The 13266-nt window shown below is 43.9% G+C and overlaps 1 pseudogene; it reads right to left on the bottom strand.

Moving 5' to 3' along the window:
* Positions 1 to 1390: 1390 nt before the first annotated feature.
* LOC132226260 (protein SPO16 homolog) lies at positions 1391 to 1899 on the bottom strand (annotated as a pseudogene).
* Between the last annotated feature and the right edge of the window lie 11367 nt (positions 1900 to 13266).

The raw sequence follows: 13266 nt of genomic DNA, 5'->3' as shown, positions 1-13266 counted from the left end.
TGCAGCCCCTGGTCAGGCTCAGAGCAGGGCCGATTGGGGAGTTGGGGCGCCGCCCCCTATCATGCACAGAGCAGGGCGATGGGGAGGTTGTGATGCCACCCTCAGTCACGCTCAGGGTGGGGCTGATTAGGGGGTTGGGGCACCATCCCCTGTCACACTCAAGGCAGGGTTGATGGGGAGGTTGCGGCACCACCCCCTGTCACGCACAGAGCAGGGCCAATCAGGGGGTTGGGGCACTGCCCCCTGTCACTCACAGAGCAGGGCCAATCAGGGAGTTGCGGTGCCACCCTCTGTCATGCACAGAGCAGGGCCGATCAGGGGGTTGGAGCGCTGCCACTGTCACACTCAGGCAGGGCCGATGGGGAGGTATGGCTCCACCCCGTCACACACAGAGTAGGGCCCATGGGGGGGTGGGGGGGGGTTGGGGCGCCGCACCCTGTCACACACACAGCCGCAGGGCGATCAGGGGGTTGGGGAGCTCCCCCCTATCAGGCACAGAGCAGGGCTGATCAGGGTGTTGGGGTGCCTTCCCCTGTCACGAACAGAGCAGGGCGGATAGGGAGGTTGTGGCCCCGCCCCATCACACACAGAGCCGCAGGGCAATCAGGGGGTTTGGGCACTGCCCCCTGTCACGCTGATCCTGGTGCCGGGAGGCCTCACAGCTCCGCTGATCACTGTGCTGGGAGGCACATTACCCTTTTAATATATAGGATAGAGGCCTGGTGCACGGGTGGGGGCCTGCTGGTTTGCCCTGAAGGGTGTCCTGGATCAGGGTGGGGGTCCCGCTTGGGTGCCTGGCCAGCCTGGGTGAGGGGCTGATGGCTGTTTTCAGCTGGTCACACACCCTTCAGGGTGGGGGTCCCCACTGGGGTGCCTGGCCAGTCTGGGTGAGGGGCTGAGGGCTGTTTTCAGGCTGGCGGGTGACTGAAGCTCCCACCCGCTCCTTTTCCTCTTTTTTTTATTCTGGGCCAGCTTTAGCTCTGAGGGTTGGCTCCAGCTCTTAGGCCTTGTCTGCTGAAAGCAGGTATCTGGTTTGTTTGGGTTCTATAATCGAAACACTGTTTCAACTCCAGCTCTGAGATCCCGGCTGGCTGAAAGCAAGTTTCTGGGGTTTTGTTTAGCTTCTATATTTGTAACAATGTTTCAAACTGCAAGCTCAGAGGCCGGCAGCAGCAGACGGGGAACGTTGGTTTCCTCCATCACTGAAGCAAGCAAGTCTCATGTTTGCTTCAAGCTGCCTGGCTGCCGGCCGCCATCTTGGCTGGCAGTTAATTTGCATATTGCCCTGATTAGCCAATGGGAAGGGTAGCGGACGTACGGCTAATTACGATGTTTCTCTTTAATTAGATAGGATTAGGATTCTTCCAAAAGAACATTTGTAATTGATACTCTAATTTGGGTTAAATGGATCACTCATATTTATCTTTTGAAGTGTTTTCCAAACAGGACTTTGCTCAAGGATGTCAGCTTTAGTTGTTATTATTCTGTAGAACAGAAATGAGGCTACTCTATGTGTAGTTTGGAGGTAATCTTAGCTATAGTGCACATAAGATTAATAGCTTTTCTATGTTGCGCCCTGGAAGTATCTATAAGGTACTACTCAGGAATCTCTGCTGAATCCTGGACATCAGTTTCCATTCCTCAGGCCCATGGAGGACAACAGAGAGAACCAAAAAACTATATTGGTGAACGTTAATAAACTTCTCAACTTTAGCTAGAAATATTTCTTCAACTGACATAATGCATTCTTAAGCCTTTATCAATAAAAATGCAACTCCAGGAAAAGAAAACATAATGGATCCATTTTCCATTGAATCTGAATACTGAACCTGAGGCTTCAATTTTTAGGGTAGTTGCAACTTCACAACTCTTAAGAGATGAGCTAAGAATGGTGTTCCATTTAGTTTATTTTTCTAGCATTTTCAGCCATTTGTCTGTCTTGTGATTAAACTCCACTTCTAAAGGTGCCACAGTTTGATCAGCAGGTCCTTGGTGCCAGCTCAGTAGCTCCCAAGAACCTTTGGTGAGCAGCAAAAAACACTGCTCTAGATTCTGTTTTAAAACTTGAGCCCAGTTAGCCACCAAGGGACCTTCTTGGTAATTATCTTCTTTCTCAAAGATCTATATCTCAGGCTCATGGCTGAAGTCATCTAGAATTTTAGTTTTGTGCATAATTCCTCAGGGAAGTGCTTCAACAAACAAAGAATGTTTTCATAAAACTACTCATTCTTATTTTTATCCTGGATAATTTTAACATATCATCTGACTGGCAAGTCACCTCTAATAAAATATAAGCTGAAAATATATGTTTTTCTTCCTGGTCTAGACTACTTCATTTTGTTCTCCTTTGCTATTTCTAGTTCCAAAAGAAGCAGTCTGGTGTGAAATTTGTGGGGAGAATGCTAATCAGAGTTGAATTTCATTATGTAGAAACCCAGTGAAAATCCAACAGGAAGAATGTAGATATTTCTAGAAGATTCTAAAACCTCTATGAAAAACAAAGAATTCATAAACATAATTTCTCTAAAATAGAACATTCAATCATCAGAGTTGGAAATTGAATAAATGAATGAATGATTGAATGAAGTCAATTAAAAACGCATCATTAATGAGTTAGAAATAATCAAGTATGTCATTTTGTTCTAAAAATATTCATCTAAGGAATCAATAATATATGGAAAACTTTAAAAAAATGACACCCAATCCTTAGCTGAGTGAAACCTTCAGATGACTGCAGCCCCGGTCTGCACCTTAACTACCGTATCATAAGAGACACTGAACCAGAATTATCCAATTAAGCCGACAGTGTACCTCACATGTTTCCTTTAAGACACATGAGTTCCTCGAGGTTGAGAACTATGTGTTCTTTATTTTTGTAACTCCGGCGCTGTACACAGGACCTGGTTGTATCAGTCAAGTTCCTGGCAGGAAACAGAGGGCACCCTCAAATTAGGTACTTCAGGACAGTTTAACAAAGGGACAAAGGTGTAGGCAGGGGTTTAGTGAAAGCAACATGGAATGCTGCATTACTCTAGAGTTAATAACAACAGGGCTTGGTGAATGGGCAAAGGGAGGGAATGGTTACCAAAACTCAGACAAAGGGCTGTATGGAGCTCATAATGGAGGGCCAGTCAATCCATAGGGACTCAGCAAGAAGAGAATCAGGGGAATAATTACCTCAACTTCACTTTTCTCCCACCCTTTGATCTTCTGCTCGTATCTCCCATTGGCTGAATATAACAAGAACCTTGAGGTCAGGAGAGCCTACTGCTGCAGGCCATACAGGTCAGCAGCCCCACCCCCTCAGGTCTGCAGAGAGCTGGCTGGGCAAATGGAAGAGATCTGGTACAGGAGCTCTCTGCATCCACTCTTTATCTTTTCCCAGCACATGGTATCTCATAAGGTCTACTCATTGCAGTGTGATTTCAATTCAGTCATAGTCCTACCTGAAGTTTAAATGTTAGCCATTGCTAGTGCCCTTCATAAAAAGTATGGGGAGGGGTTTAGGAGTAAGTGGGAGGGAGGAAAACAATTAAACTAATCAACATAAAATGTAACTGCATAACTGCTACCAAACCTGTTTCTGTAGTACGCCACAAAACCCAAATGGGTAAACACAGCTTTCTTCTTACACCACCCATTCCACATTTGTCTTACCTTCTGCTGGGCTGAGTGGGGCTTTGCTACTTGGTAGGGCAGACCAAATCTTCATTCATACAGGCTCTGAGACCTCGATAAACCTATCTTCTTGGGTTGCCATCATTTCGCATTGAGTACTAGAACAGAGGTGCGTCAGTGAGATGCAAATGGCTGAGGGTCAGACTGTTTTAACTTCCACTTGAATGGAACTGTGTGTTCTCTGACAGAAACATTCCTCCTAGGTCTCTAAGCCCAAGCTCAAACAGGAAGCAAGATTTCTTTCAGTGGTTATTTTGTGTCATAGTGAGAGGAGGGGCCACTGCTACCTCTATCCCTTGATTCCCAGACTGATGTAATCTGGTTATGGTGGAGATGCTGGTTGCTGGTTTGAGCAATTTACCTTGTTGGGTATTATACCTCCCAGCTATAACGATCTGTATCTTCCACATGCCATTCCACAATTCTGTTCAGTCATCTCTTTCTAGGGAATGAAGCATGTGATAAAATCAGTGAATTCTGTGGTCAAGAACCCACTGTTACAATACCATCTCTGAGAAGTGTGGCTCCTCTGGGGGGAGCTGTTGGGTTGTAACAGCATAGTGACAGGGACCACATTCTCTAAGTCTGTGAATGTTGGTGCTGGCAGAAGTTCTGGGGACAGGGAACACAAATATACATTTGGAGCAAATACCAATCTGCGACCGATTCTGGACCCTCCCTGATGAAAAGCACCCATTGTCATCTACCTGCATCCATGTCTCTGGCTGGTCCCTTTGGCGAATGGTGCCATTTCAGGTTCTCAATGTTGATCAACTGCCAGCAGATTGGCCTTTCAGCTCTGGGAGGAGCCAGATCAACCTTGGTGAGAAAAAGATAGGTTATTGAGCCTGTGCATAGTTTCCATCCCTACCTCATGCGTACTATGTACATAGGCCTATGGAGGCGAGGGAAAGAGACAGACAGATTTGCACAGGATGGATTATCTTGGCCATGAGATTATTGTTATGTGCTGAATTGTGTCCCCCAAAATTCATATGTTGAAATCCTCTACCCCAATGTTTCTGTATTTGGAGAAAAGAGGCCATGTAGTAGGGGCCCTAATCCAATAGGTTGGTCTTATTACAAAAGGAAGATTATGGGGCAGTAATATCTTAATAAAGCTGAGGAAATTTTTTAAATAAGTAAATAAAAATGAGGAACTGTGGGAAAAGACAAAAGAGGAAGAGACATCAGAGAGCTCTCTACATGCAGGCACCTAGAAAAGGCCATGTGAGGACACAGAGAGAAGGTGGCCATCCACAGGTCAGGAAGAGCGGTCTCACCAGTCTTCACAACTGTGAGAAAATAAATGTCTATTGTTCAGGCCACCAAGCCTGTGGAATTTTATTATGGCAGCCTGAGCTGACTAATGTGATTATTGAGAGCCTCCTTCACAGTGGATGCCTTGGTGGACATTTACATGAGATATCAATATCTTCACATTCTAAAAGTCTATCCACATACCTCTCTCCCTGCCCTCTTTGTCACCAAACATACACTTTATTTTTTCCAAGTCTCTGAACAACCCGGTGAACCTGTTAACCACTGCCCATGACTTAGGTGGTCATGCCTCAGACCATTTTCTTTCGATACAAAGTAAGCCAGCTGTCATACCTGAAGCTCTACCCACTGAGAGGCTTGTCTTTCATCCCTTTCTTGAGTCTGCAGGCTGACACTCTATCCACTGAGCCAAACCAGTCAGGGCATCATCCCTTTCTTACAGGCCATCCCAGAGTGGGGCTCTAGTTGAGCAGCTCATCACTTCCATCTGGCTCCATCATACCATGTAAATCTATTAATAAATCTAGCCCCCACTACGTCCTCTATAAGTGGCCCTAGGGAACTCCCTATTAGGTCATTGGTGTGTGTTGAGAGAGGGTTATGAAGCAGTAGGAAGAGGTAGCATGGGAGCCTATATCATCTGACCCTGAAGTTTATTTGTGGTTTCCAGGTCTGCAGAACTTGGTCTCAGACATATCATTTACACTTTCCAATGAGTGCTACTGAGCATGCTCATCTCGTGATGGTCAGTTTAACTCACATAGTCATTTGCAATTCAAGGTCAGATGGTCAGTCTCTTAAATAGTCCATGAGCTGTTTTTCAAGTAAAAAAGTTATCAAGAGTTGACTTTACTTGGGCTTCCTTGGGTCTTGCCAGGGCCGTCTATGGCATCTGTTTGTCACAGGTTCTTCCACTCTATTGGGTCTGCTGGTTAGACTGCCTGTAATGCAGCTTGGATTTGTTTCTGACCTTCTTCATAGCCTGTGCCCATTCACAACTGGTAGTCTTGTAAGTCACGCAGTAATTAGATCTGAACAATACACCAGAATATGGTTCAAGTTACCTCTAAAATCCAAAAGAAACTCACGAAATGTTGCCTTTCCTATCTGGTATGTGGGGCAAGGTGTAACAACTGTGTCTCGCTTGTGCAAAGAGATAGTCCAACATGCCCAGGACTACTGGACCCCAGAACCCTCACTGACATAGCAGCCCCTGAACATCCAAGGGATTATCTCCCAACTCCTTGGCATGCATGTGTGTGACCAATGTGCTTAAGGTGCCTGGCAGCTGTGTTCCCTGGATCCAGTTGGCATAATGCATTGGTAATGGCCCAGAGTAATATTCTGTGGACTATCAAGACAAACAAGGTCCCTCCAGATAGTATGATAGTGGGGTTTGATTTAGCCCTGAGGCAGGATAGTTTTAATATAATACTGACCTTCACACATGAAGGCAAACTACTCTTAGTTATTTTTGCTGATGGAGCAGAGGGTAGTGAAAGCATTTTCTAGGTCATTAGCTGCATTCTAGGTGGCAGGAAGTGTTGCCTTTGGAGCAGCCAACTCACAGCAATACTGCTGAGAGAAAGCCAGGGTAATAAATATGCCATCCACACTCCCACACTCTAGTCCCCGCCAAATAGCCAAACCCAGCTGCAAGCCAACCCTACAGTTCAGCCTTTGGGACCCAAAGCAGAGTGAAGAACATGAAGACTGGGTCTGAAGATGCAAATGGAAACCATCCACTGCACATGACATAGTGCTTGTCTGACGAAAGAATGAATAAATGACTTCTGCTCCCATGTTAAGGGAAACTTCCTTTCTCAGGCATAAAATTAGTTAGAGTCATGTCTCTGGGCAGGAAGCTCTCTGGTCCAAGTTTATTCAAGCCTTTCTGCCACTACATGATGCACTTTCTGACTATTTAATGTAAAATGGAGATAGCGATCATGTATGCTAGTGATACCGATAGCAGTAGTGAGTACAGGATTTGAGATTTTGAAAATTCTAGTGTCCTCTGCTGATTCATCATGGTTCAAGAGTCTCATTAATGTGGAGTTTTATCACAACTTAATTCTTCCCTTTTTTTTAGCTCAGGCTGGGGCACATTCTTCCTTTTGGAAACTCTCAGGAGGTACAGGGCATTAAAAAGATATTGGCACCTATGGACAAAGCTTGAGGACATGTTAAGTGAAATAAATTGATCATGATAAGACAAACTACATGATTCTAATGATATGATGTCCCTAGAGTAGTCAATCTCATAGAGAAAGAGAGTAGAAGGGTGGTTGTCATGTGTTGGAGATGAGGAACTGGGGAATTGCAGTTTACTAGGAATAGAGTTTTGTTTTACAAAATGAAAAGAGTTCTGGAGATGGATGGCAGTAATAGTTGCACAAGAATATGCATGTACTTAACACCACTGAGTTGTAACGCTTAAAAATGGTTAAGATGATAAATTTTGTTATGTGTGTTTTACCACACATACTAAAAATAGATATTGGCACCTAATGTAGAAAAGCATGTGGCCTTTAGAGATGCCCCAAGCTTATTAAAATCCCAGCATTAGCACCTACTGGCTGTGCGGCCTTGTTACTTAACCACTTGGAGTCTCAATTTCCTTATTTCTAAAATGGCAATGGCTATCACTGGATTACTGAGAAAATTAGGGAGAAAATGTACATAAACACTTCCAGCAGAAGCTCTTTATAGATGCTGAGTCTCTTCCTCCTTTGAAATAAAAACACAGGACAGAGAATGTTATAAGTGAGCAGGGTGGGCAGCTTTCAGAGGCAGCTTGTTGGTGCCCTTTCTGTCCCATAAGGCACAAGCATAAGGATGTTTTCAATCCTTTATGCGGCTAGCCACTTTTACCTGCATGTATTACACATTTCACAGGCCGTTCCTTCAGGCTGGAAGGCTTTTTCCTCCCTTCTTTCTATCTTGGCCACCACTTCCTCTTGCCCTGACATAATCTCTGTTCACTCTTTACATCTCAGTTTAGACACCCCTTTCTTTTTGCAGCCTTTTCTCACCTATAAATCTCATTAGAGAGTCCCTCCTGAACACTCATTGTGCTAATGGCAGAATTATCTGTTAAACCTCAAGTGCTTGTTTACTATTTTTTTTCTTGTTTACTATTGAAGAACATAAACTCCACGAAGAGGGGACTGTGTCTGTCTTCTTCCCAGTTGTAAGCCCAGAGCTAAGCAGATCCCACTGAAAGGGAAAAGAGTATAAAAAAACAGTGGAAAGACATGGGGCCTTGAAAACAAGAAAGCACCAGCCATGGACAAGACCGTGAAAAATTGATAGAAAGTAGATGTGATCATGACAGGACAAAATGGTAACCACAGGCACCATGGACAGAGTAGCTGTTGCTCCTGTCAAAGCTCTGGAGAAATTTCAAGACTTTTTTTGAGTCAGCAAGTTTGGAGAGAAGGAGTGATGAATGGAAGGACTATCTACAGAATGAGTCTGTCACTTAGGTCCTCCCGATCCATTACATATTTGGAGTAGCATCATTGGCCCAGTGGCAGCCCCGTGTAATCCTCCTCCAAAAGTCAAAGCTATGTCTGGGGAGATGCCTCCATGAAGGTATGGGGGCTGCAGATTGAGGTGGAGCAGCACTGAGAGACTCAGGTCCTCCACAAGAAGCCACAGGCAAAGGACTCCATTTTCAGAGGAGATTTATTTATTTTGGCAATTCTGAGACTTCTGCCTGTGGGAGGACACATTCATTTACACAGAGATTTCTCACCTTCTATCCTGAGGGGGGTGGAGGGTGAGAGTAGGATGAGGGAGAGGCCTCTGGGTAAACAGGCCTATCCATTTATAAAGGAAGCTCGGGTAGTTTTATAAAAATCAATATATCCCATCATTCATAAGCCACATCAATTAAACTCATAAGACATTTAAAAGAAACTAATGCGGAGAAGGACCAATTTGAACAACTGATTTGAACAATTTGAACAATTTAATAGAGCAACTCCAGAACTCCAAATTCAATGGGAGAAGGGCTAGAACAAAATATGAGAAAAAAGAGGGAGAGTTGTCAGTGAGCACAGGCAAAACAGAAAGAAAACAAAGACCACACTACTTTAATATGGAAAGCAAAGTGTTCTTCTTATGTAAGTCCACTCATCTCAGCACCAGTGCGAAACCCAGAACTCCAGAGCAGTTGCTTTCAATTTGCAGAGAAAAAAAGACTGGAAGGAAATACACAAAATGTTAATAGTGAGAGGAGAAACCAAGATGGCGGCAATAAGGTAAACGCCGGAAATTGCTGCCTCCCACAACAACTTCAAAAATACAACTAAAAGACAAAACGGACATCATCCAGAACCACAGGAAGGCTGGCTGAGTGGAAATTCTACAACTAGAAAGAAAGAGAAAAGCACACTGAGACTCAGAGGAGGTGTGGAAGTAAAGTGCAGAGGTACAGAGGCTTGAGTGCACATGGAAAGGGGCTGGCAACTGAGGACATGGCTATCTTTTTGAATAGGGAGGGAGTCACAAGCCCCGGACTGCTCTGAACTCCAGTTCCGGGTGAGCCTCTGGGGACTCAGCCTCATATGGGGAGAAACTGGATTGTCTGGCAGCGGGCAGAACTCTCAGAGGTGCTTGCAGAGATTACTGGGACACTGAGACGCAGGGCCCCTTAGGGCAGGGCTGAGGATCAGCCATAGCTGCTTGCTCCGCCCTGTTGATACACTGAGAACCCGCCCCACCCAGGCTGCGGCAGAGGCTTTTGAATATGAATGCCCTGGCCCCTTGTAATCTGAAAATTACCTAACAAACTGCAGCTGGGCCAGACAGACCCAGAACTTCCAAGAGAAGGCCCAAGGCTCCACAGCAGCTTGCATTGCTTCACAGCTGGGCCTCATCTGGGCACCTCCAAACCCTAAACAAGGAAGGGGAATCTGCAGATCTCTTTGTAGCTCCTGCTGGGTAGCCTCAGGCAGAGGCTAAATTAGTACCTCCTTAGATCCAAGAGCCAGTGTACCCAGTGGTCAGAGTGGGACCATCCAGAATACAATTCCTCAGATCCATAAGGGACACAATCAGGGGGCAGACTCAGTGAGCACCAAAGTCCCACTGAAGCAAGTCTTGCCCCATAAGGGTGTCTTCAGCACAGAAGTTCTCCCATCGTAGACACAGCTGATTCTCACAGCCAATTGGCCTGGAGGTCAATTCCTCCCAGTGATACCTACAACAATCAAGGCTTAACTACAACAAGACTGTGCACAAAGCCCACAAGGGGGTGCACCAAGAGTGTCCACCTCAGGTAATTGGGGAGGCTGAGCCACTGGGCCCTATAGGACACCTAGCACACAAAGCCACTCTACCAACACAGGGAAGCATAAAAAATGCAGAGACAAAGAAATAGGACACAAATGACAGAAATGGAGGAAAGCAAACTACTGGATAAAGAGTTCAAAACCACACTTTTAAGGTTTTTTAAGAACTTTCTAGAAACTGCTGATAAATTTAGTAAGACCCTCAAAAAGACTGGTGAGACCGCTGATAAATGTAGTGAGACCCTCAAGAAATCTAGAGAGACCCTCGAGGTTATGAAAAAGGACCAACTAGAAATTAAGCATACACTGACTGAAATAAAGGATATTATGCAGAGTTCCAACAGCAGACTAGAGGATCGCAAGAATCAAGTCAAAGATTTGAAATACGAAGAAGCAAAAAACACCCAACCGGAAAAGCAAAATGAAAATAGAATCCGAAAATACGAAGATAGTGTAAGGAACCTCTCGGACAGCTTCAAGTGTATCAACATCCGAATTATAGGGGTGCCAGAAGAAGAGAGAGAGCAAGATATTGAAAACCTATTTGAAGAAATAATGACAGAAAACTTCCCCTACCTGGTGAAAGAAATAGACTTACAAGTCCAGGAAGCGCAGAGAACCCCAAACAAAAGGAATCCAAAGAGGACCACACCAAGACACATCATAATTAAAATGCCAAGAGCAAAAGACAAAGAGAGAATCTTAAAAGCAGCAAGAGAAAGATAGTCAGTTACCTACAAGGGAGTACCCATATGACTGTCAGCTGATTTCTCAACAGAAACTTTGCAGGCCAGAAGGGAGTGGCAAGAAATATTCACAGTGATGAATGCCAAGAACCTACAACCAAGATTACTTTATCCAGCAAAGCTATCATTCAGAATTGAAGGTCAGATAAAGAGCTTCACAGATAAGGAAAAGCTAAAGGAGTTCATCACCACCAAACCAGTATTATATGAAATGCTGAAAGGTATCCTTTAAGAAGAGGAAGGAGAAGAAAAAGGTAAAGATACAAATTATGAACAACAAATACACATCTATCAACAAGTGAATCTAAAAATCAAGTGAATAATCTGATGAACAGAATGAACTGGTGATTATAATAGAATCAGGGGCATAGAAAGGGAGTGGACTGACTATTCTTGGAGGGGAAAGGGGTGAGGGGGATGCAGGAAGAGACTGGACAAAAATTGTGCACCTATGGATGAGGAATGTGGCAGGGGGGTGAAGGTGGAGGGTGGGGTGGGAACCGGGTGGAGGGAAGCTATGGGGGGAAAAAAGAGGAACAAATGTAATAATCTGAACAATAAAGACTTAATTTAAAAAAATGTTAATAGTGATTTTTATCTGAGTGATGGATTATGGGTGAATCTAATTTCCTTCTTTATGCCTTTGCATGTTTTCAAATTTGTATAATGGTAGAGAAGTATTTTAAAGGCTTTCTGACTGTAAAAAATCAGCACTTTAATTCCATATGCCTGGTTAAGAAACATACAATAATGGAATAAAATAATTAAAAAATGGAAAAGACTTCAAGATATAGCTTCTGAATCTCTAGGTCAATTCCCAGTTGCTTTAGAAATAAACTTCCTCCCCTCCATGTGTCCTCAAGGCCCTGCAATCACTTACACTGAGTTGAGAATGTCTCAAATATGTGTTTTCTTAAACAATTGGTTCAGGTTTGCTAAACACTTGGTTTAAGTTTGCTAAAGAGAAATGAAAAACTTAATTATTAAATATTTATTAAGAATTATGTTTCAGGAACTGTTCTAGGCTCTGGGAAAAACAGGTGAACATAATGTTGATACATTCTGATGGAGTTTACATTTAAGTGAAGGAGACAGGCATAAGTGAATTTCTGAACAAATCCAAAGGGGTCAGGGTAGATGGAAAAGGAGTCAGAATGTCCTGAGGGATGATTTTTTAAAAAATAATTGCTCTTAACAGATTCATTCATTCATTCATTCATTCACTCACTCACTGTGTTCCCATTAGATGTTGAAGGTATTACAAAGATGAAGTAATGAACTCCACATGGCTTATGTTCACATTACTTATGTATATATACTATAGGAGGAGTGCAAATGAAGCAAAACAGTAGTTTTAAGGAGTGAGATAATATTTCTGTCTATAGAGATCAGGGCTGACTACATAGAGGAGATGACATTTGGACTTTACCTCTAAGTCCATAGTATTCCAACAGGTAGAGAGGGGAAGATGCCATTGTCTCCCTGAGGGCAGGAACTATGTTTACTTGCTCACTACTGATTCCCAGCTATTAGCTAGGCTAAAATGAAGGTATCGATGGGGCTGTATTCTTTTCTGGAAACTCTAGAAAGATTCATTTCCTTTTCTTCAGCTTTGAGAAGCCACCCACATTCCTTGCTCGTGGCTCCTTCCTCCATCTTCAAAGCCAGCATGGTAGCATCTCTCTGATCCGGTTTCATCATTACATTTTGCGTCTTCCCTTCTGACAGTGCTTGTTGGCCAGGGTGGCCCTCATCCCTCAGATAGCCTCATGCCTCAGCAGGAGCTGACCCTCAGCCCCAGCTCCAGGAGAGAGCCTGTTTCATCAAGGGAAATCCCACGCCTGTACCCTCACCAGTGATTTGTACAGAAATGCGCTTATGTCTGTTTCCTCCACTTAAATGTGAACTCCATCAGAATGTATCAACATGATGTTCACCTATTTTGCTGAGAGCCTAGAACAGTTCCTGACACATAATTCTTTTAAAAAATATTATATATTTTTATTGATTTCAGAGAGGGAGAAATAGAAACATCAATGATGAGAGAGAATCATCAATCAGCTGCCTCCTGCATGCCCTCTACTGAGGAACAAGCCCGCCACCCAGGCATGTGCCCTTGACTGGAATTGAACCCAGGACTCTTCAGTCCGCAGGCGGATGTTCTATCCACTGAGTCAAACCAGCTAGGGTGTGACATAATTCTTAATAAATACTTAATGAATTCAGTTTTTTATTTCTCTTTAGCAAACTTAAATTGAATA

This window comes from Myotis daubentonii, chromosome 2 (assembly GCF_963259705.1).
Source record: "Myotis daubentonii chromosome 2, mMyoDau2.1, whole genome shotgun sequence".
In the NCBI taxonomy this organism is placed as follows: Eukaryota; Metazoa; Chordata; class Mammalia; order Chiroptera; family Vespertilionidae; genus Myotis; species Myotis daubentonii.
Note: the sequence above shows the minus strand (reverse complement) of the source record. Positions and strands in the feature narration are given on the sequence as shown.